This window comes from Helianthus annuus, chromosome 5, assembly GCF_002127325.2.
Source record: "Helianthus annuus cultivar XRQ/B chromosome 5, HanXRQr2.0-SUNRISE, whole genome shotgun sequence".
Lineage (NCBI taxonomy): Eukaryota > Viridiplantae > Streptophyta > Magnoliopsida > Asterales > Asteraceae > Helianthus > Helianthus annuus.
The window spans coordinates 46,349,017-46,371,654 of record NC_035437.2 but is presented as its reverse complement, the minus strand read 5'-3'; the positions used below and the strand labels follow the sequence as shown (position 1 = coordinate 46,371,654).

At 42.6% G+C, this 22,638-nt stretch overlaps 1 protein-coding gene across 1 annotated transcript in view; it reads left to right on the top strand.

The window, feature by feature from the left end:
* Window positions 1-22,638, top strand: part of LOC110943139 (transcription initiation factor TFIID subunit 11-like) — a 29,590-nt gene that overhangs the window by 765 nt on the left and 6,187 nt on the right. The window lies entirely within an intron of this gene.

Here is a 22,638-nt window from a genome sequence, read left to right as displayed (position 1 = left end):
GAGATAGTGGAAAACTGGACTAGGGAGTTGATGTGTAAAATGCAACATATAAAATACATCAATTGAGGCATAAAACTAACCCTTTTTAGTACTAATGTTGGAAAAAGTGTGCTTTTGTCTTCCTTTTGTATTTTCAGGACTAAATGAGCGTAAATGAACAAAAGGAACAAATATGCAACAAAATCTAACATAAATACAAGAAAAGGAACAAACGTGGCATGCCCAACCCCTCGACAGCATCTTCCCAAGCAAAAACAAGAAAACAGAAGGCTGACCACGACCCCGTGCCCAGCGGACACGGGGGCATGGCCAGGTATCTGCAGAAAGGACAAAGCTATAGAAGCTTCTAATCCCGACACGGGGCCGTGCCTAGCTCAACACGTGTCGTGGTCAACGCTAAGATTCGCAGAATCCAAGCAAATCTTGATAGTACAGATACGCTTCTGCACACGGGGCCGTGCCCAGCGGACACGGGGGCGTGTGGAGCTAATGCAGACAAATTGCAATTAATGAAGAAAGAGAAAAAGGATGGACACGGGGCCATGCCCAATGGACACGGGGCCGTGTCCGGGCTTCTGTGCAGCCTATCAATAGAGGTGCTTGGTTCACTTCAAAGGCATCCCTTGGCAAACCACCTCTCTCCCACTTCACCCACACTCCACCACCATTACAACCCACATCCACCACCATCATCCATCATCCATCACAGAGTGTGTGTAGTAGTCTCGGGATCCAAGATTGATAGTAAGAGTTCTTGACAATCAAAGGCCATGTTTACCTATGTCTCTTACATCACTTGGTGTAGAAAAGCATTTAGTGTAATACTTTTGATTTTTAATCTTTTCGAACTTTTTATTTGGTTTTGTATTAATGACTTTAATAACTAGTTTCTTATGTTGAAGGTGAAACTTCCGTATCATTTTTCCGTGGTGTCTTGGCGTTATTTTACTGTCTATATAAAATAAAAGATTTACACCATTCATATCTCTACGGTCTATATAGAGATATGTTGGCTACCTGGTCGGGGGTTAAGGGAATGGTTTGGTAAGGTTCTTGCCTTATTCAGTGTATAGATCCTGCAAGGACCTGGGTCAAGCTTACTAGGACCTCCTTCAATACCCATTGGTATTGGATGGCGGGGGTGCGAATGGCTCGATCCCCTCATATGTAAACTACTATTAATACATTAACCCGGCTACTTGGGATTGTATCCCTGCTGACTCAAACCACTTAGCCGAGGGTAACGCCACCTTCAAAAGAGGGGCCTACCACATTACGCATTAATAACTTAATTAATTATCTTTCAATATTCCGACCCTTTAGGATTGTATCCTTGCTCGCTCAAACTACTGGGTTGAGGGTGACGTCACCTTCAAAAGAGGGGCCTACTACTATAACTAAGATAATCTCTTAAAAAGTGCAAAAGTGCGGAAATCATCAAAGGTTACGCTAAAGGCGAGTCGGATCCAAGTGATTCATCTTGTCTATCTGTTTTTATTTTTATTTTTATTTTCAGCATTTTTAGTTTTTATTTTCATGTTCAAAACTTTTTCTAAACTTTTTATTTGATTAGACGTTGAGGATAAACCGGTATTAAAAGCTCTTGTGTCCTTGGACGACCTCGGTATCTTACCAACACGATACTACGCTCACGATGGGTGCACTTGCCCATATGTGTGTTTAGTGTTAGTAGAATATCGTGTTTTATAAATTTAAAACTTGATTAAAGTGTTAAAAAGGGCTTAAAATATAACTAAAAATATATCACACTCGACACGCATCAAGTTTTGGCGCCGTTGCCGGGGACACAAGGATTGTAAGAAAGTTAGTAATCAACGACCTAATCGTTTTTCTTATTTTTATTTCTTTTTTAGGATTTTTTTATTTTTCAGCTTCTGCAGAGCTCAGCACGGGGCCGTGTGTCACACCCCCAAAATACCACTTGCGGAAACACCGTAGGGTGAGTGACGTACCAGGATCTTTAGCCACCAATCACATTGAACTCATAAATATATTTAAATAAAACTTTCATCCATTAATATAAAGTGTTACAAAACGTTACAAATAATTCATTTTACACAGCGGAAGCATAACCCAGTTGTTAAGTGTTTCATAAACCACACATACGTAAACTATTAGTCTTGTGTTACGATTTCATGTATCTCGACCCATGACCACTCCAGCCTTCCAGACAGCAAGTTCCATGATATAAACCTACAGACCTGCAAGCATGCAGACAAGTGTATCAGACGACGCTGGTGAGTTCAAAGTTTTGTTAACGTGTTTAGATACCAGTTGCCAGATTAAAAGGTTTCACAGATTTGATGATTTGATGTTGTAATAACTCGTTTACCGCTGATGTCTTAAAGTTGTTTTGCCCATACCCCATTGCCTCTATCAAAGCAATGGTTGCCAAGCCTAAATAGCGCTATTAACTAATATCCCGTTGCCTCCCCAGCAACAATCGGTAGATGGGATTTGATTGATAGATATGCGAGTATTAACAAACATCCCCAAACCCAACATTCCTCCCCGGAACGTTTACCAGATGTCCCTCCTCGGGACGCATGCTTGGAAAAAGAGCAGTGAATTCACCTTGGTTTGCTCGGTATGATTAATTACTTGTTCACACTTAAACAGTCACAACCTATGGTATTCACTTACGTGATGTCAGTTTACATTCACAAGGTTCACATATAAATGACAGTATGCATTTCAAACAGTGATTCCCAAATGGCACATAGCAGTTAAATAAACTCATTCAATTCCACAGTTTATATGCATGATTCGTAATAATGCCTAACAGTTGGATGTGCCATACATGAAAACCAAGTCATGCCTTCTTGGTCATAGTTAGTCATCATTAACAGTATATATCATGGTTTTATTAGCATAGTCATTCATCAACAAAAGTCAACCTAGTTCACTGTGAAGGACCCATGTGTCATCGTATTACCCAAGTTTCGTTGATACACAGCCGACAAAACATCATGTTTCGTCGAGAGACAAGTTGACGAAACTCCCCAACTTTCGTCGACAGCCAGGTGACGAAACTCCAGGGTGTTTCGTCGACAAGGTAGTTTCGTCACATTACTAGTTACATGCTCCCACCGAAACCCTAACTGCAACTGTTCCGATCATAACAAAACGATCATTTGCCATTATTAATCAATCAATCCAATCATCAATTACATTCTACACAATCTCAAAGCATCATTGAATTAAGGACATACAAATCATCAACAGTGATCATCCCCTAACAAAATGAAACCCCTAGATTATCACACTCAATAGAAACATCACTAATACTATCAAGTTTCAGAATTCAGATCACCCGATTATCATCAAACACATATTCGTATCACCGATTTACATACGTAGCCCACAAGTAACATAATAATCCCACAAACATAATCATTAATTTTGTGCAGTGATCATGAATAACTACAAGACATAGAATCATTATCTTGCAAGTTCTAGCCTAATTGGTTAAATGAATAAACTGCCAAAACCCTAATTAGCATAACATAGATCACAATCATCACACACAGTCAAACAACAACAAAGCAATCAGATCTAAACGAATAATCACACACTAACCTGAAATGCAGGGCCGACAAGTATGCTAAGATAAAAGAGATATGGCTTCAATGGATGAAGAGAGGCTACTAAGATGATGCACGATAAGATGGAGGAGGAGAAACTGCCGCCAAGAATATGAGGGTCTAGGGTTTTCGTTTACATCTTATAACATTACACAGTTGGGCCATGAAATGGGTTGGGCCGAAGCCCTTATTGGCGAAACTCTCCTGGAGAATCACCCTCCCATCTCGACGAAACAATAAGTGTTTCGTCAATATGTGTTTCATCGCTAAGGGTGTGACGAAAGGGTAATGTTTCGTCGCACAGAGGTGATGATGAGAGTCTAGTGTTTCGTTGAGTGGGATTGCAGGTTTTAAGTCTATCTAATCTACACAATTCATAAGCTTTGATTCATTTACCAAGCATTAAGGCAATTCATTTATCATAACACAAAGGGGCACATTTTACAACGCAATGAATCATGAAAATACAGTTCAACAGTTCATCAATTATGCATCAACAGTTAATCAAGTATGTATCCACAGTTAATCAAATATGCATCAGTTACAACACAAACAATTATGAGAAGATAGTGTGAAACAAGTAACGTGTCGAGGAAGGACCTTGAAAACTCGGGTTATCACATCATCCCCAACTTGAAAGAAATTTTGTCTCGAAATTTGACAAGTAGTCTCAAGAAAGTGAAATGACAGACTAGGATGATTGTGGATTAAAGTGAAATGACAGACTAGGATGACTGTAGATTCCCTCGGGTGCCACATCCTCCCCAACTTGAAAGGGAATTTCGTCCCGAAATTCGCCAGTTGCATCAGAAGTCAATTCGACAGTTTCAAACAGGTTAGGATACGTCAGCTTCATCTGATTATCGCGTTCCCATGAGAACTTCGGTTCATGATTTGAGTCCCAATGAACTCTTACGACTGGAATTCGACTATGCTAACTACTCTTGACTTCATGGTCCATGCTTCGATAGATTCCTTGACAACTACAACTCGTCGTTAACCTTAGGCTCCAATAAGGGTATCAAAAGCGTTTCATTGGACAAACACTGCCTTAGATTCGAGACATAAGTATCGTCGCGAACGTTATCCAATTCGTCAGTTAATTCGAGTTTGTGAGCCATGCTACCGATTCGTTCCAGAAATCCGAATGTCCCAACGCATCATAAACTAAGCTTGCCACGTTTTCTATAGCATACCGCACCCTCCCAGGGTGAAACTTTCAATTATGACACGTTCGCCTACAGCGAGCTCCTAGTGTTTCCTAAGCTTATCAGCTTTCGTGACGGTCTCGCTTTGCCGCCAAGTGATTTCCAGTCCAAACGATCTTCCTAAGAGTTTCGAGCACAAGTCCTGGACCTCCGTCACCCACCTCAATTCCACAAGGAGATTAGCGTTACTGTCCATGCAATGCCTCAGGCAGAGTTGCCTGAATTCTAGAATGGTAACTGTTATGGTAGAACTCAGCCAAAGGCAATCACAAACATGCTCGCAGCATGCCTTCGAGTGTCAAGATTGTTCGTTCACTCAGACCGTTTGCCCTACGACGATAATTCAGGTCATAATTCAGGTATAGATCAAAAATCAGAGATACAGGAGTTGGCACCCCGTGCCTAGAAGCCGCCTCTCTCAAAGGAACATTCCCAAGTTGTGACGAATCATCAATTTCCTTGATTGCAATAAAGTGTGCTGGTTACGCGAGATAATCAACGATCACCCAGGTGATACCAGTTTCTGTTTCGAGTTGTAAGTAGGCTAGCGACAAAATCCACGGTAGTCTGTTCTCTTTTCCATATGGGTGTTTCTGGTTGCTGATACTCCACCTTAACTTTTCCACAAGTCAAACATTATACTCTTATATCACCAGATGGGCCTTCCTGCCCAATCACCAGTACGAGATTTATAGATCCTAATATCTCTCATCAAATCCAGGCGACTAGAATATCGAGGTCGGTGAGCTTTGCTCAATACAAGTTCCGCCCAGTTGCCGTATAATGAGACCCATAATCGTTCCATGCAGTAGCGAATATCGTCCGTCTTGCCAAAAGTTGTTCCTCCATGCCCCGCATGGACCCAGCTTGAAAATTTTCTTCCTTCAATGCTTTGTTTTAAACAGAGCGAATCCAATCAGACAGGTTAGAGTCGCTGGTGTGTTGCGAGATCCATATGCATCTAAGTTTCACAGTCGAGATCATTCAATAGTTTCTTCTAGCGATGCCATCACTTGTTTAGCTCTTTCGAAACCAGGGTACACAGGAGGCCCTTGTGATCAGTCTAAGTAGTGCATCCGGTACCGTCCAAGTAATGGCTCCAACTTAAATCCAAAGACCACGGTTTCCACCGCAAGTTGTGTGTCGTGTCATTCCTCCTCGTAAATCCATTATGTAAGTCGTCACCTTTTCATGTTGCATCGGCGCGTAACTGGGACTCTGATTCTGACCATCATGGTATACCACTAGATCTTTATTACTCTCAGATAGAAGCGATGCTCCGTGCATTGCAGAGTTGGGTTTCAAAAGCTGGAAAGACGTCCTCCTGTTTTGCCTTCCACGAACACAGCACCCTGCTGTGCTAAAGAGATTTAAGCTGCGCGATCTTCGAAAATCCTGTGACGAATCTGTGATAGTGTCTAGTGAGGCCAAGAATTTGCTGTGTCCTTGAAGGGATCTTTGGCGTCGATCAGTTTCTAACAGAAGGGATCCTAGCGAGATCTACGTGTATTCCCACTTCTTTGATTACATGACCAAAAATGCACTTCTCGAATCCAGAAGTCACATTTAACAAGAGTTCGCGCGGAGTGGCTCTTCCCTCAGGAGCTCTAAAATAAGATTCAAATGCCGTCCATGATGTTCCTTTCTCCTGGAAATAATCCAAAACGTCGTCGATAAACACGGTCGATTCATGTGGTCCATAAAACTGCTGGTGTGTTGATTAACCCAATGGTTATGGTGTACTAGGTCGCACTGGCCGTATTACGTTTGATATGCCGTTTTAGGAACATCCTCCCCTTGGACTTCCCTCTGACGAGGGCTCGTTCGTTAGCCAATCCTCGAATGGGAGCTTGACCCTCGCAACTAGTCAACAGGTTGTCAATACAATGGTCAAGGCAAACAGTTCTTGACTGTCGCCTTGCTGAGTTCTGGATAATCAGTACACATACAAAAAGGCTTATCTTCACGGATATAACTGGGGCTCCCCAAAGCGAAAAACTAGGTCCGACAAACTCCTGTCCAACAGTTCCTGAAGTTGATTAGATAGTTCTTGCAACCCTCGCGGCGCAAGACGATATGAGTAAAAGTAATCAGAGTTGCCCCTGGCGTGAGGTCAAACTGAAATTCTGCCTAACAGTTGTGGAAGCAAGTCCAAAAGCTCCTCGTGTAGCACGCCGGGAGGAATCACGAACAATTGGTGGACCCTCGATCCTCTTTTCCTTAGCCTTAACATCAGTAACGGTTGCTAACGTTGCGGGGTAATCCCTTCGTAGACACTTCTGGCCTTCATTGCTAATATGATGCTAACCCTTACACCACTCTGACACTTCAAAGTATAAGTGACGCAAAATTTTCCTTCCTCAAGGTATATTTATCCCAATGAACATAGAAGGCTTCAATTGGCTTGCCATCAGCCGGTTCCATAACAGGTTTGGTTTCGAGAAGCATCAGGGTTAAATGGAATCGAAACGAAGCGGTTAGCTACCCATGCAAGCTACTATGTTGTTATTATTGTGACAACCCTCACTAAACCAGGTATCCGTACGATTTAATTAATAATTAATTGCTGCCTAATTACTGTGCTTAACTGAAATTGCTGATGAACTGCTACTTGATTTCTAGTACTTGTATATTCCTGCATCATACTTTACATACTGTCACTACATTATTTACATGCTGTACTCTAGTGACAAACATGATGCACAAAAGCACAGTAGCATTAGAACGGATAACCTATTGAACGTGCTGACAAAGCCAGCATCAGGCAGACACTGCCTCTAAGGCCTATATGAGCCATAAATATTTTACTGCACCCATAGTGAGTGTAGGGATACAAGGGTTGTAGAACTGCGTCTCTAGGAATAAGATATAATGACTGGATGTGCCTAAAACGTACTCTAAGCACAAGCCACAACACTTTTATTAACATACTAGCTTCTGGCTAACTAATAAAGTGCCAAAACATGAGGAAAATATTCCTGACACTTTGAGAAATAAGTTGTGTCACTAAAAATATTATTAACGACACTTTAATAGCTTATTTAAGCACTTTAACGGATTTCTATCCAACCGAACAACCGGATTATACCCGGAACATAAAAATATTGACATTAACAATATTGGTCTTTTTCTGAGCCAGTTAGGGTCCCTGAACACCCTAACACTCGTTTTAAAACACTACTTACAACTAACCGAGTTAACCCTAAATCTAACTTGGTTTAACTTAACTAAGCTCTAACCATTTGATTGGATTTGAACTAGCTTACCCCCCCCCCATTGAAATCGGCCAACTAGAGGGGACAAGAGTTGATTTCTTTTGATTAAAATATTATGGTTGTCCCATATCAAGAAAACATAATAACCCTTGGACGATGAACTTGAATTTGTCTATAAGATCACCACTTAAACTCTCACACACACTCCCTCTTGCTCTCTAACTCTCGGCCGAACTCCCCTCCCCCTCCACATCCATTTTCGAGTTTAGTTCATTCCATTCCAACATCATACAAGTGTTCAAGGTCACGCATAAGGAGTCTTGGAGCTAACGGAAGGTGAAGGACCTCGTTATCTTGCTTTTATCCACCACTTCTTCGCATAGATTCTTCCCTAGCCTCGAGCTAGAGGTATAACACTTAAAACTCATACTTGAACTAATCTAAGGTGGTTAATAAGATTTGCAAACGGTTAAAAGTCGGAAACTTGCATTTTGAATCTTTAAAGTCTACTAAATACATGAATCTTGTTGGTTAAAAGCATAATAATTGTGTAAAAGTTGTAGTATTTGTAAGTTGTGATTATCTAGGCCCGATCTACGTTGTGGTAGCTCGGATCACCATTTAACCCGGTTTGGTTAAGATCATGGATCTTGACATAAGCTTGTTTCGGACGGTACAAGGGTTAAAAGGTGAAACTCTACCACACGAGAAACATGAACTTGTGTAAAAGTATTTTTACTTGTAAAATAGTGTTTAAAACTAGCAGATCTACGTATCTGCAAGTGGTATTTTCAAAGGACCAAGTGTCGAGAAAATCATGCCTTCTAAAAGTCGAATAACACACTAACAAGTATGATTATTACAAACCACAAGTGTATAAACACTTGTGAAATGAAAGATCCGACAAAATAACAATCTTTGTGAAAGATGACGGGAAGTTGTAAAGATAGATTTATTCTAAAAACGAGGTTTTTACGAGATTAAACTACTTTATACAAAGATCCACAAAATATAACGGGATCTACACTATAGTTTTCGGAAAAACTACAAGTTCATACGATTATGCAATTTACATACTTATCGACTAGTTTGATGTGTCGGAAATTGATTGATTGATTAAAGAAGTGTTGAAGTGATTTTGTAAAAGAAAATGATACGCTTGAAAGCGTGGCCACCTCCAGTTACAGAGGAAACTCTGGCGAAATTTTTCTAAAAACCGAACACTTAGAATTATTTACAAGTGTTAGAATTATTTTTGATATGCTTTCAAAACGTATTTCGCAACGACTTTATTTACAAATATTCGGAGGTGGGATTTTCACAAAATTAAACGTGATAAATATATATTCGGTAAATATATTTTCACCACACTGTTTATGATTATTTTGTGAAAATACATAAATATTATTTTTAGAGTAAAAATAATATTTACAAACGTTGACGAATCCAAAATAATACGAACGCTTTCACGATAAACATATAAGTTACAACGGTAATTATTATTACCACACGATTACTAAAACGTAACTTACTCATTATACGGAAATGATTATGAACGTATATTTTATCAACGTATTATTTTTGGGAAAAATTATGTGAAATGGAAATATAATATTTTTGAGAAAAATATTTATATTTGGAATTAGAAATGAAAATATATTAAGTGAGACTTAATATTATAATTTGAACGCACATGTATTAAATCCCCCATCCTTGGGAAGGAGATTAACTACCAAGTACATGCAAAATATAAACACGGAATAGTTGTCTAACTATTTCCCAAAAACCTAAACTATAAAGCTAAGGCACGACCATCCGTCTAATAGAATTAGTACATGTAGGTCGTCACACAGCTGACATTCGGAGTACTTGGTAGAGACGCACTGACTGTGAGTTTATGTCCTCCTTTTCTCTTAACTGTTTTCAGTTTTCTAAACTGCGGGGGTGAAATACATGTTACTATTTACGAGTACTTTATACATGGTATGGTTAGCGTAAGGAGGGTTACTACTTAGATCATGTGAGTGGGTAGGCGCAACTTGAGGCCATTAATCCTCATTGTAGGACCGAGGGACAGTAGCGGTAGATCTATCTGGGTGTAGCGAGCCCAGCCCCAGGCCCAGCATAACGGACCTCGGGGTGACTTTGTGCCCAACGCAAAATCCGCTAGGTTTGAGTCTTCCTACTTGCACTTCACACATATCAATGGCCTTGCAAACGATTGGTGATCTCTTTTTCCTTATTTGCTACATACCAGGATTTTTGATAAATACAAAGGTTTATTTACTCACTTACACATGAACTCGCTCAACATTATTGTTGATTTTTCAACTTACATGTATTTCAGGGAATTAAAGATCTGGCACGGTATGGCACGTTTTCCCGCTGCACTAGTTTCCAAGGTCATCCGGGGTTTAGGGAATGTGACTCTTTCCTGGACAAGTCACAGTCCTTAAACTGTGTTTATGTTATGTTTAAGTTGTAATGTTTGTTGAACAAGATTATGGTTGTTAGGGTGTTTCCCGTTAAAACAATGTTATGGTATTTTCGGTTTTAACTTAATGGATGATCCTTGCATGTTTTTAATTCATATAGCTTTGGTATGATTAAGCTATGGTATTAAGAAGTCACACCAAATTATCCACGCTTCCGCAAAGCCAGGGTGTGACAGCTTGGTATCAGAGCTCTGATCATAGCGAACTAGGATTCCTTCTCGAGTCTAGACTATGATCACTAGGGCTCTCACGAAAACATTTTTACTGCATACCACTTAAGTCCAGATCCAAAACCTTTTTATAAACAAATGTTGAGCGCATTTTATTTATTATTTTTAGGCTCAGTCTGGGAGGCTGAGGCTCGGTCTGGGAGGCCGAGGCTCGATCTAATAGATCGAGGTAGTTGTCTAGTGGGACTAGGGAGTCAGTCTGGGAGGCTGGGAGAATTGGCTAGTGGGACTAGGGAGTCAGTCTGGGAGGCTGGGAGAATTGGCTAGTGGGACTAGGGAATCAGTCTGGGAGGCTGGGAGAATTGGCTAGTGGGACTAGGGAGTCAGTCTGGGAGGCTGGGAGAATTGGCTAGTGGGACTAGGAAGAGCAGTCTGGGAGGCTGGGAGGCTAGTGGGACTAGGAGAATTATGTGATATCTTACTTGGTAACTTATGTGATTATTTGATTGTATGACTGATTATTTGTGCATACTTGTGTCTATGTTACAGACTCATGGACTCAGCCGGTACTGGTGACTCGGACACCACCGGACCTAGACCTATCATATCTGATGACCTCCCATCTTCGGAGCATGAGGTGTATACATCTGATTTTACCAGCATGGACGATGACGATTTCCAGCCCTTCGCACTACCCGAGGGTGCTGATGAGCCTGCAGATGGCCCTCCTGCTGAGTACCTACCTCTAGTAGTGATTCCGGCTCCTATACCTTTAGCCGTCTATCCCGCATATGACTTACTACTTGACGCCGAGGCTGACGGCGATATCGATCTGTTTGAGGATGAGCCTATCGAGGATGAGATCCCGGACGCAGCCCTACTTCCTGCTGGCGATCTACTGATGATCGCTGATGCCCCTGCCGAGGACTCACCCGCACATTCACCGGTCCCAGACTCCTTTGAGTCTGTGGCATCCGCACCTTCTCACGAGGTGAGCGCACAGCACTTTGCACACGACTCGGATCCTGACCAGGCATCCTCTGCTGCACCTATTCCTAGCTTCGCATTTGACCATGATGACATAGAGGATTCTGATCCCATTTTTCCTCCGGGATTCGACCCGGATCATGATATTGAGTTTATCCCGATGGACCAGCCCATGGAGGATCCCGCTGATCCAGTTGATCCTATTGATCCCGAGTTTGATTTCGAGATGGCTTTTGATGACCATGAGCCTGCCTTGGCTCCTGAGCAGGCAGCTGCTCTAGACCCTTTGCCCGAGCATGACCCCGTACATGCTGGCATCCCAGTTGAGCCTGTTCTAGCTGACCCGCCTGTCGATGATCATCTGGAGGGTGATCATGTTGTTGCTGTCGATCCTGTTGTTCCTCCACCTTTTGTTGCTGATATACCAGTTGACCATCCTGTTGATCACGTTGCACCGGTTCACCCCGTCGTTGCTCCCCCATTTGATCTCGTTCCACTTGAGCCTGATGAGCATGGATCCACCGGATGAGCATGCACAGCACGGTTGGATACCTGCTGATGAGGATGTTCCATCTTTGCCCCCTCAGATCCCTGTTACACGACTTTATTTACAAATATTCGGAGGTGGGATTTTCACAAAATTAAACGTGATAAATATATATTCGGTAAATATATTTTCACCACACTGTTTATGATTATTTTGTGAAAATACATAAATATTATTTTTAGAGTAAAAATAATATTTACAAACGTTGACGAATCCAAAATAATACGAACGCTTTCACGATAAACATATAAGTTACAACGGTAATTATTATTACCACACGATTACTAAAACGTAACTTACTCATTATACGGAAATGATTATGAACGTATATTTTATCAACGTATTATTTTTGGGAAAAATTATGTGAAATGGAAATATAATATTTTTGAGAAAATATTTATATTTGGAATTAGAAATGAAAATATATTAAGTGAGACTTAATATTATAATTTGAACGCACATGTATTAAATCCCCCATCCTTGGGAAGGAGATTAACTACCAAGTACATGCAAAATATAAACACGGAATAGTTGTCTAACTATTTCCCAAAAACCTAAACTATAAAGCTAAGGCACGGCCATCCGTCTAATAGAATTAGTACATGTAGGTCGTCGCACAGCTGACATTCGGAGTACTTGGTAGAGACGCACTGACTGTGAGTTCATGTCCCCCTTTTCTCTTAACTGTTTTCAGTTTTCTAAACTGCGGGGGTGAAATACATGTTACTATTTACGAGTACTTTATACATGGTATGGTTAGCGTAAGGAGGGTTACTACTTAGATCATGTGAGTGGGTAGGCGCAACTTGAGGCCATTAATCCTCATTGTAGGACCGAGGGAAAGTAGCGGTAGATCTATCTGGGTGTAGCGAGCCCAGCCCCAGGCCCAGCATAACGGACCTCGGGGTGACTTTGTGCCCAACGCAAAATCCGCTAGGTTTGAGTCTTCCTACTTGCACTTCACACATGTCAATGGCCTTGCAAACCATTGGTGATCTCTTTTTCCTTATTTGCTACATACCAGGATTTTTGATAAATACAAAGGTTTATTTACTCACTTACACATGAACTCGCTCAACATTATTGTTGATTTTTCAACTTACATGTATTTCTGGGAATTAAAGATCTGGCACGGTATGGCACGTTTTCCCGCTGCACTAGTTTCCAAGGTCATCCGGGGTTTAGGGAATGTGACTCTTTCCTGGACAAGTCACAGTCCTTAAACTGTGTTTATGTTATGTTTAAGTTGTAATGTTTGTTGAACAAGATTATGGTTGTTAGGGTGTTTCCCGTTAAAACAATGTTATGGTATTTTCGGTTTTAACTTAATGGATGATCCTTGCATGTTTTTAATTCATATAGCTTTGGTATGATTAAGCTATGGTATTAAGAAGTCACACCAAATTATCCACGCTTCCGCAAAGCCAGGGTGTGACAGCTTGGTATCAGAGCTCTGATCATAGCGAACTAGGATTCCTTCTCGAGTCTAGACTATGATCACTAGGGCTCTCACGAAAACATTTTTACTGCATACCACTTAAGTCCAGATCCAAAACCTTTTTATAAACAAATGTTGAGCGCATTTTATTTATTATTTTTAGGCTCAGTCTGGGAGGCTGAGGCTCGGTCTGGGAGGCCGAGGCTCGATCTAATAGATCGAGGTAGTTGTCTAGTGGGACTAGGGAGTCAGTCTGGGAGGCTGGGAGAATTGGCTAGTGGGACTAGGGAGTCAGTCTGGGAGGCTGGGAGAATTGGCTAGTGGGACTAGGGAATCAGTCTGGGAGGCTGGGAGAATTGGCTAGTGGGACTAGGGAGTCAGTCTGGGAGGCTGGGAGAATTGGCTAGTGGGACTAGGAAGAGCAGTCTGGGAGGCTGGGAGGCTAGTGGGACTAGGAGAATTATGTGATATCTTACTTGGTAACTTATGTGATTATTTGATTGTATGACTGATTATTTGTGCATACTTGTGTCTATGTTACAGACTCATGGACTCAGCCGGTACTGGTGACTCGGACACCACCGGACCTAGACCTATCATATCTGATGACCTCCCATCTTCGGAGCATGAGGTGTATACATCTGATTTTACCAGCATGGACGATGACGATTTCCAGCCCTTCGCACTACCCGAGGGTGCTGATGAGCCTGCAGATGGCCCTCCTGCTGAGTACCTACCTCTAGTAGTGATTCCGGCTCCTATACCTTTAGCCGTCTATCCCGCATATGACTTACTACTTGACGCCGAGGCTGACGGCGATATCGATCTGTTTGAGGATGAGCCTATCGAGGATGAGATCCCGGACGCAGCCCTACTTCCTGCTGGCGATCTACTGATGATCGCTGATGCCCCTGCCGAGGACTCACCCGCACATTCACCGGTCCAAGACTCCTTTGAGTCTGTGGCATCCGCACCTTCTCACGAGGTGAGCGCACAGCACTTTGCACACGACTCGGATCCTGACCAGGCATCCTCTGCTGCACCTATTCCTAGCTTCGCATTTGACCATGATGACATAGAGGATTCTGATCCCATTTTTCCTCCGGGATTCGACCCGGATCATGATATTGAGTTTATCCCGATGGACCAGCCCATGGAGGATCCCGCTGATCCAGTTGATCCTATTGATCCCGAGTTTGATTTCGAGATGGCTTTTGATGACCATGAGCCTGCCTTGGCTCCTGAGCAGGCAGCTGCTCTAGACCCTTTGCCCGAGCATGACCCCGTACATGCTGGCATCCCAGTTGAGCCTGTTCTAGCTGACCCGCCTGTTGATGATCATCTGGAGGGTGATCATGTTGTTGCTGTCGATCCTGTTGTTCCTCCACCTTTTGTTGCTGATATACCAGTTGACCATCCTGTTGATCACGTTGCACCGGTTCACCCCGTCGTTGCTCCCCCATTTGATCTCGTTCCACTTGAGCCTGATGAGCATGGATCCACCGGATGAGCATGCACAGCACGGTTGGATACCTGCTGATGAGGATGTTCCATCTTTGCCCCCTCAGATCCCTGTTACACGACATATTGATTTTTCTTTTCAGGTTCCTCAGTTTGTACCTCCAGCGAGGCCTGGAGAGGGTTCTTCAGCCCATCCTTTTGGGCACGTACCGATGTCTAGCCCCTTCATGCCCCAGATGTCATCTGTTCCACCCTCTACTTCACCGTTTCATGTGGCACCGTTTGACCCCACCAGTGAGCCTTTGCTTTGGTCGACACCACCAGTCATGCCACCTACTGATCCTTACCATCCATTTCATGTGGGACACACTATAGAGGACGTTTTGATGTCCTTCGTTTATCAGCACGAGTCACATACGCAGCGTCTCCAGGAGCTTGAGAGAGCTCAGCTGCCACCATGTTCATGCCATGGTCAGATACACTCCCCTCTTCAGCCATGTCGATCATTACCCCCAAATTATGCTGCTCGCCTCTTTACACTAGAGCAGCAGGTTGCTTCTGTCATCCGTACTCAGCGAGCTATGGAGGAGGACTGGCTCCAGTTACGTCGCTTGCTTTACACTTACTTTCCCCCTCCTCCACCGCCATCTATATAGAGCTCATTAGTACTGCTTGTGTAGGCGTTGGTGAGAGGACCGCGATTGCTTTTGGTTGCATAGCATTTTGGAGACTACATGATGATACTGACTTTTGACACATACTTGATGTATTTGATGTATTTGACACTGATTTGATATAGCTTTTGGACAGGGGTGATGTAGCCCCTAGTTGATTAATGATTGTATGACACAGTGATGTACTGATATACTTACGTTGTGGTCTCGATATATATGGCAATCGCAGTATTCTCATCATATTTGATTCGTTTGATTGCTTATTTACATTATTAGGACATGGGATGTTGTGTGTATATTTTTGTGACATGGGATGTTGTGTGATTAGTATTTGTGAAGTATTGATAACATGAGATGTTATGTGCTATTACTATTACTATTTACGTACGCTTTACTATGGCCTGACCGACGTAAACACATCTTTAGAAGATGCCGCCAAGACGTCAACAGCAGCAAATGCCTACAACCCAGGCCGAACTACAGCAAGTCATTGCTGCAGCTATTGCTCAATATGCTGCCTCTCAAGGAGGAATGAGTGGAAGCAACTCTGGCAACACTGGCAACAACAACAATCCACCTCATGGGTGCACCTACAAACAGTTCTTGGACTGCAAGCCCGTAAACTTTGATGGCACCGGAGGTGCCGTCGCTTTTGTCCGCTGGGCTGAGAAAACAGAATCCGTTCTTCGCATGAGCAAATGCGCATTGGATCAGCAAGTCACTTATATCTCTGGGCTATTTTTGGATGGAGCCCTATCCTGGTGGAACTTGCAAGTACAGACACTTGGCGAAGCTGCTGCTTACGCGCTGACATGGACCGAATTGAAGGAACTCATGCGCAAAAAGTACTGTTCTCGCGCCGAAATCCAGAGATTGGAGACCGAGTTCTGGCATCTAAAAATGGAAGGCCCAAAGATAGCATAGTATGTTCAGAGATTCCACGACTTGTCGCATGTGGTACCTTACATGGTCACTCCTGAGTTCAAGAGAATTGAACGCTTCATTTGGGGATTAGCTCCTCAAATCATAAGCATGGTGACCTCCTCCAAACCTGCGACTATCACTGAAGCCATCGATTTGAGCGTGGCTCTTACAGAGGAGGCAATTGGTTTGAACAAGTTTGATGAAGTGGAGCCTAAGAAGAAGGAGACTCATGTGGAGTCATCTGGAGGGAACAAACGGAAGTTTTCAAACTTCAAGCAGGGCACTGGGGTGGTGGTTAAGAAAGGAGAGCAGAACGCGCCAGCTCAGGATACAGCTGGTGGTAGAAGGAAAGGTAAGGGATATATGGGTACACATCCCAAGTGCAACTCATGCCAACGACATCACTCTGGTCGTTGCGGGCTAAAAGTATGTGAAGCTTGCGGAAAGACTGGCCATTCAAAGGATTCTTGTTGGGCTAGTGCTGGCCGGGGAGGCCAAGGAGGATTTGGGAATAGAAATAACCGTGGTGGTACTGGGAACCGCCCACAAGGAGATAATGGAGGTGATGGGAATCGGGTCAATAATGCAAACCAAGCGGGCGCCATGAATCGTAATCAGAGAAACAACCAAGCAGGAAACAATGGTGGAAACGGGCAGAGGCCCGGATGTTTCAACTGCGGTGATATTGGGCATTACAAGAGGAATTGCCCGGAATTGAACCAAGCCCACGGAAGGGTTTTCAACATAGAAGCAAGGGAAGCGCGCCAGGATCCCAATGTTGTCACTGGTACGTTCCCTGTAAACCAACGCTATGCATCCGTTTTATTTGATACTGGTGCCGACTATAGCTTCGTGTCGTTAGAATTTAAGAGTATGCTTGGTTTAGCCGCTAGTAAGTTAGATATTCCGTACTCGATTGAATTGGCGAATGCGAAGTTAGTAGAAGCTAAGGAGGTGATTCGAGGTTGCGTAATCGAGTTGGGAGAACACGAGTTCGCTTTAGATCTACTACCAGTCCAGTTGGGAAGCTTCGACGTGGTAGTAGGGATGGATTGGTTATCGAGTAACAAGGCCGAGATAGTTTGTCATGAGAAGGTCGTTCGAATCCCGACCGATGATGGTGAGACCATTGTTGTTCACGGAGAGAAGCGTGAGACGCCGTTGAGGATTATTAGCTGCCTGAAGGCAAGAAAGTGTTTGCAGAAGGGATGTGCTGCCTTTCTGGCACACATTGTAGATAAGAAGGCTGCTGAGCCAAAGATCGAAGACATCCCAGTCGTGAGGGAATACCCAGAAGTCTTCCCAGAAGATTTGCCTGGCTTGCCGCCACAAAGGCAAGTGGAGTTTCACATTGACTTAGTTCCAGGCGCCGCGCCTGTGGCTAAGGCACCCTACAGACTTGCTCCGTCTGAGATGCAAGAACTGTCGACGCAACTTCAAGAGTTGTTAGACAAGGGATTTATCCGACCGAGCTTCTCGCCTTGGGGAGCTCCAGTTTTGTTTGTCAAGAAGAAGGACGGTAGTTTCCGTATGTGCATTGACTATAGAGAGTTGAACAAGCTGACGATCAAGAATAGGTATCCCCTGCCAAGAATCGATGATCTGTTTGACCAACTACAAGGTTCAAGCTTTTATTCAAAGATCGATCTTCGATCTGGATACCATCAGTTATGGATACAGGAGGAGAGTATCCCAAAGACAGCCTTCAGAACTCGATATGGACACTACGAGTTCCTCGTTATGCTGTTTGGGTTGACAAACGCACCTGCAGTGTTCATGGATTTGATGAATCGAGTTTGTAAGCCGTACTTGGATAAGTTCGTGATTGTATTCATCGATGATATTTTGATTTATTCAAAGACGAAGGCTGAACACGAGCAGCATTTAAGAGCCATTCTGGAGCTACTAAAGAAAGAACAGCTATACGCCAAATTCTCTAAGTGCGAGTTTTGGCTAAGAGAAGTGCAATTCCTTGGGCACGTGGTAAACGGAGATGGAATCCACGTGGATCCCACCAAGATCGAGGCGATCAAGGATTGGGAAACGCCAAAGACGCCAACCGAGATTCGACAATTCTTGGGTTTGGCTGGCTATTATCGAAGGTTCATCGAGAACTTTTCAAAGATCGCTCAACCATTGACGCTCCTCACGCAGAAGGATAAGAAGTTTGATTGGGGAATCAAACAGGAAGAAGCGTTTCAGATATTGAAAGAAAAGCTTTGCAACGCGCCAATCTTAGCTCTACCGGAAGGTACAGATGATTTTGTGGTATACTGCGACGCTTCGCGTCAAGGATTGGGTTGTGTGTTGATGCAACGCCAAAAGGTTATTGCTTACGCATCGCGACAGCTGAAAGTGCACGAAAAGAACTATACCACGCATGATTTGGAGCTTGGCGCAGTGGTTTTTGCTTTGAAGATCTGGAGACACTACATTTATGGTACGAAGTGCACAATCTTCACAGATCACAAGAGCCTCCAACACATATTCAACCAGAAGGAGTTGAATATGAGGCAAAGACGATGGGTAGAACTGTTGAATGACTACGACTGCGAGATTAAGTACCATCCAGGGAAGGCGAATGTGGTCGCCGATGCCCTAAGTCGAAAAGAGAGGATCAAGCCCATAAGGGTTAGGGCTTTGGAGATGGTTATTCGAACCAACTTTCCTCTGCGCATTCGTGCCGCGCAGAAGGAAGCTCTCAAAGAAAGAAACCTTGAAGAAGAGTATCTCCGTGGGATGGAGAAGTTATTGGTACCAAACAGGGAAGGAACGTTGTGTTTTGAGAAAAGGATTTGGGTTCCTCTGTTTGGTGGTTTAAGGAAGGTTATTTTCGATGAAGCTCACAAGTCGCGGTACTCTATCCATCCTGGAGCGGATAAGATGTACCAGGATCTTAAAGATTACTATTGGTGGCCTAGGATGAAAGGCGATGTTGCTATTTATGTGAGCCAATGTTTAACATGCGCCAAGGTTAAGGCAGAATACCAAAAGCCTTCGGGACTTCTGCAGCAACCAGAGATTCCCAAGTGGAAATGGGAACAAATCTCTATGGATTTTATTACGAAGTTGCCAAGAACGCCAAGAGGCCATGACACTATTTGGGTAATAGTGGACCGCTTAACGAAGTCAGCACACTTCCTACCTATCCGAGAGAAGGATAATACGAGCAAATTGGCTGAAATTTACATGAGAGAGATTGTTACACACCATGGAGTACCTCTCTCGATCATCTCCGATAGAGACGGAAGGTTCGTATCGAGGATATGGCAATCCTTCCAGGAAGCTTTTGGCTCAAAGTTAAATCTGAGCACTGCTTTTCACCCGCAGACCGACGGCCAAAGTGAGCGGACGATTCAGACGTTGGAGGACATGCTGAGAGCGTGTGTTATGGATTTAGGCGGTAGCTGGGATAAACATTTGCCTCTGGTTGAGTTTTCATACAACAACAGCTACCACACCAGTATTGGTGCCGCGCCATTCGAAGCTTTATATGGGCGCAAGTGCAGATCACCGCTCTATTGGTCTGACGCAGGTGATAGACAGTTGGTTGGTCCTGACATGGTACAGGAAACCACAGATAAGATCGCACAGATACGAGATCGCATCAGTGCGGCTCGTGACCGGCAGAAAGCCTACGCAGATCGAAGCAGGAAACCTCTAGAGTTTGAGGTTGGTGATATGGTTTTGTTGAAGGTATCACCCTGGAAGGGTGTGGCACGCTTTGGGAAGCGTGGGAAGTTGAATCCAAGGTATATTGGACCGTTCAAGATCTTGGAAGAGAATCGGGTTAGTAGCATACAAGTTGGATCTACCTGCTTAACTAAATGGTGTTCACGATACATTCCATGTATCCAATCTGAAGAAGAGTTCAACACAAGTTACCGTTGCCATTCCCACCGACGAAATTCATGTTGACGACACGCTCCATTTCGTTGAAGAACCTGTTGAGGTCACGGATTGGAAAGTAAACAAGACCCGCCGGAGCAGTGTCAAGCTCGTCAAAGTTCGTTGGAATGCTAGACATGGTCCTGAATTCACCTGGGAGCGTGAGGACCGAATGAAAGAGAAATACCCCCACCTATTTCCTGAGAACCCTGCTTCTACAAGCAGAACTTAAAATTTCAGGACGAACTTTTTCTAACGGGGGGAGAATGTGACAACCCTCACTAAACCAGGTATCCGTACGATTTAATTAATAATTAATTGCTGCCTAATTACTGTGCTTAACTGAAATTGCTGATGAACTGCTACTTGATTTCTAGTACTTGTATATTCCTGCATCATACTTTACATACTGTCACTACATTATTTACATGCTGTACTCTAGTGACAAACATGATGCACAAAAGCACAGTAGCATTAGAACGGATAACCTATTGAACATGCTGACAAAGCCAGCATCAGGCAGACACTGCCTCTAAGGCCTATATGAGCCAGAAATATTTTACTGCACCCATAGTGAGTGTAGGGATACAAGGGTTGTAGAACTGCGTCTCTAGGAATAAGATATAATGACTGGATATGCCTAAAACGTACTCTAAGCACAAGCCACAGCACTTTTATTAACATACTAGCTTCTGGCTAACTAATAAAGTGCCAAAATATGAGGAAAATATTCCTGACATAAGCTTGTTTCGGACGGTACAAGGGTTAAAAGGTGAAACTCTACCACACGAGAAACATGAACTTGTGTAAAAGTATTTTTACTTGTAAAATAGTGTTTAAAACTAACAGATCTACGTATCTGCAAGTGGTATTTTCAAAGGACCAAGTGTCGAGAAAATCATGCCTTCTAAAAGTCGAATAACACACTAACAAGTATGATTATTACAAACCACAAGTGTATAAACACTTGTGAAATGAAAGATCCGACAAAATAACAATCTTTGTGAAAGATGACGGGAAGTTGTAAAGATAGATTTATTCTAAAAACGAGGTTTTTACGAGATTAAACTACTTTATACAAAGATCCACAAAATATAACGGGATCTACACTATAGTTTTCGGAAAAACTACAAGTTCATACGATTATGCAATTTACATACTTATCGACTAGTTTGATGTGTTGGAAAATGATTGATTGATTAAAGAAGTGTTGAAGTGATTTTGTAAAAGAAAATGATACGCTTGAAAGCGTGGCCACCTCCAGTTACAGAGGAAACTCTGGCGAAATTTTTCTAAAAACCGAACACTTAGAATTATTTACAAGTGTTAGAATTATTTTTGATATGCTTTCAAAACGTATTTCGCCACGACTTTATTTACAAATATTCGGAGGTGGGATTTTCACAAAATTAAACGTGATAAATATATATTCGGTAAATATATTTTCACCACACTGTTTATGATTATTTTGTGAAAATACATAAATATTATTTTTAGAGTAAAAATAATATTTACAAACGTTGACGAATCCAAAATAATACGAACGCTTTCACGATAAACATATAAGTTACAACGGTAATTATTATTACCACACGATTACTAAAACGTAACTTACTCATTATACGGAAATGATTATGAACGTATATTTTATCAACGTATTATTTTTGGGAAAAATTATGTGAAATGGAAATATAATATTTTTGAGAAAATATTTATATTTGGAATTAGAAATGAAAATATATTAAGTGAGACTTAATATTATAATTTGAACGCACATGTATTAAATCCCCCATCCTTGGGAAGGAGATTAACTACCAAGTACATGCAAAATATAAACACGGAATAGTTGTCTAACTATTTCCCAAAAACCTAAACTATAAAGCTAAGGCACGGCCATCCGTCTAATAGAATTAGTACATGTAGGTCGTCGCACAGCTGACATTCGGAGTACTTGGTAGAGACGCACTGACTGTGAGTTCATGTCCCCCTTTTCTCTTAACTGTTTTCAGTTTTCTAAACTGCGGGG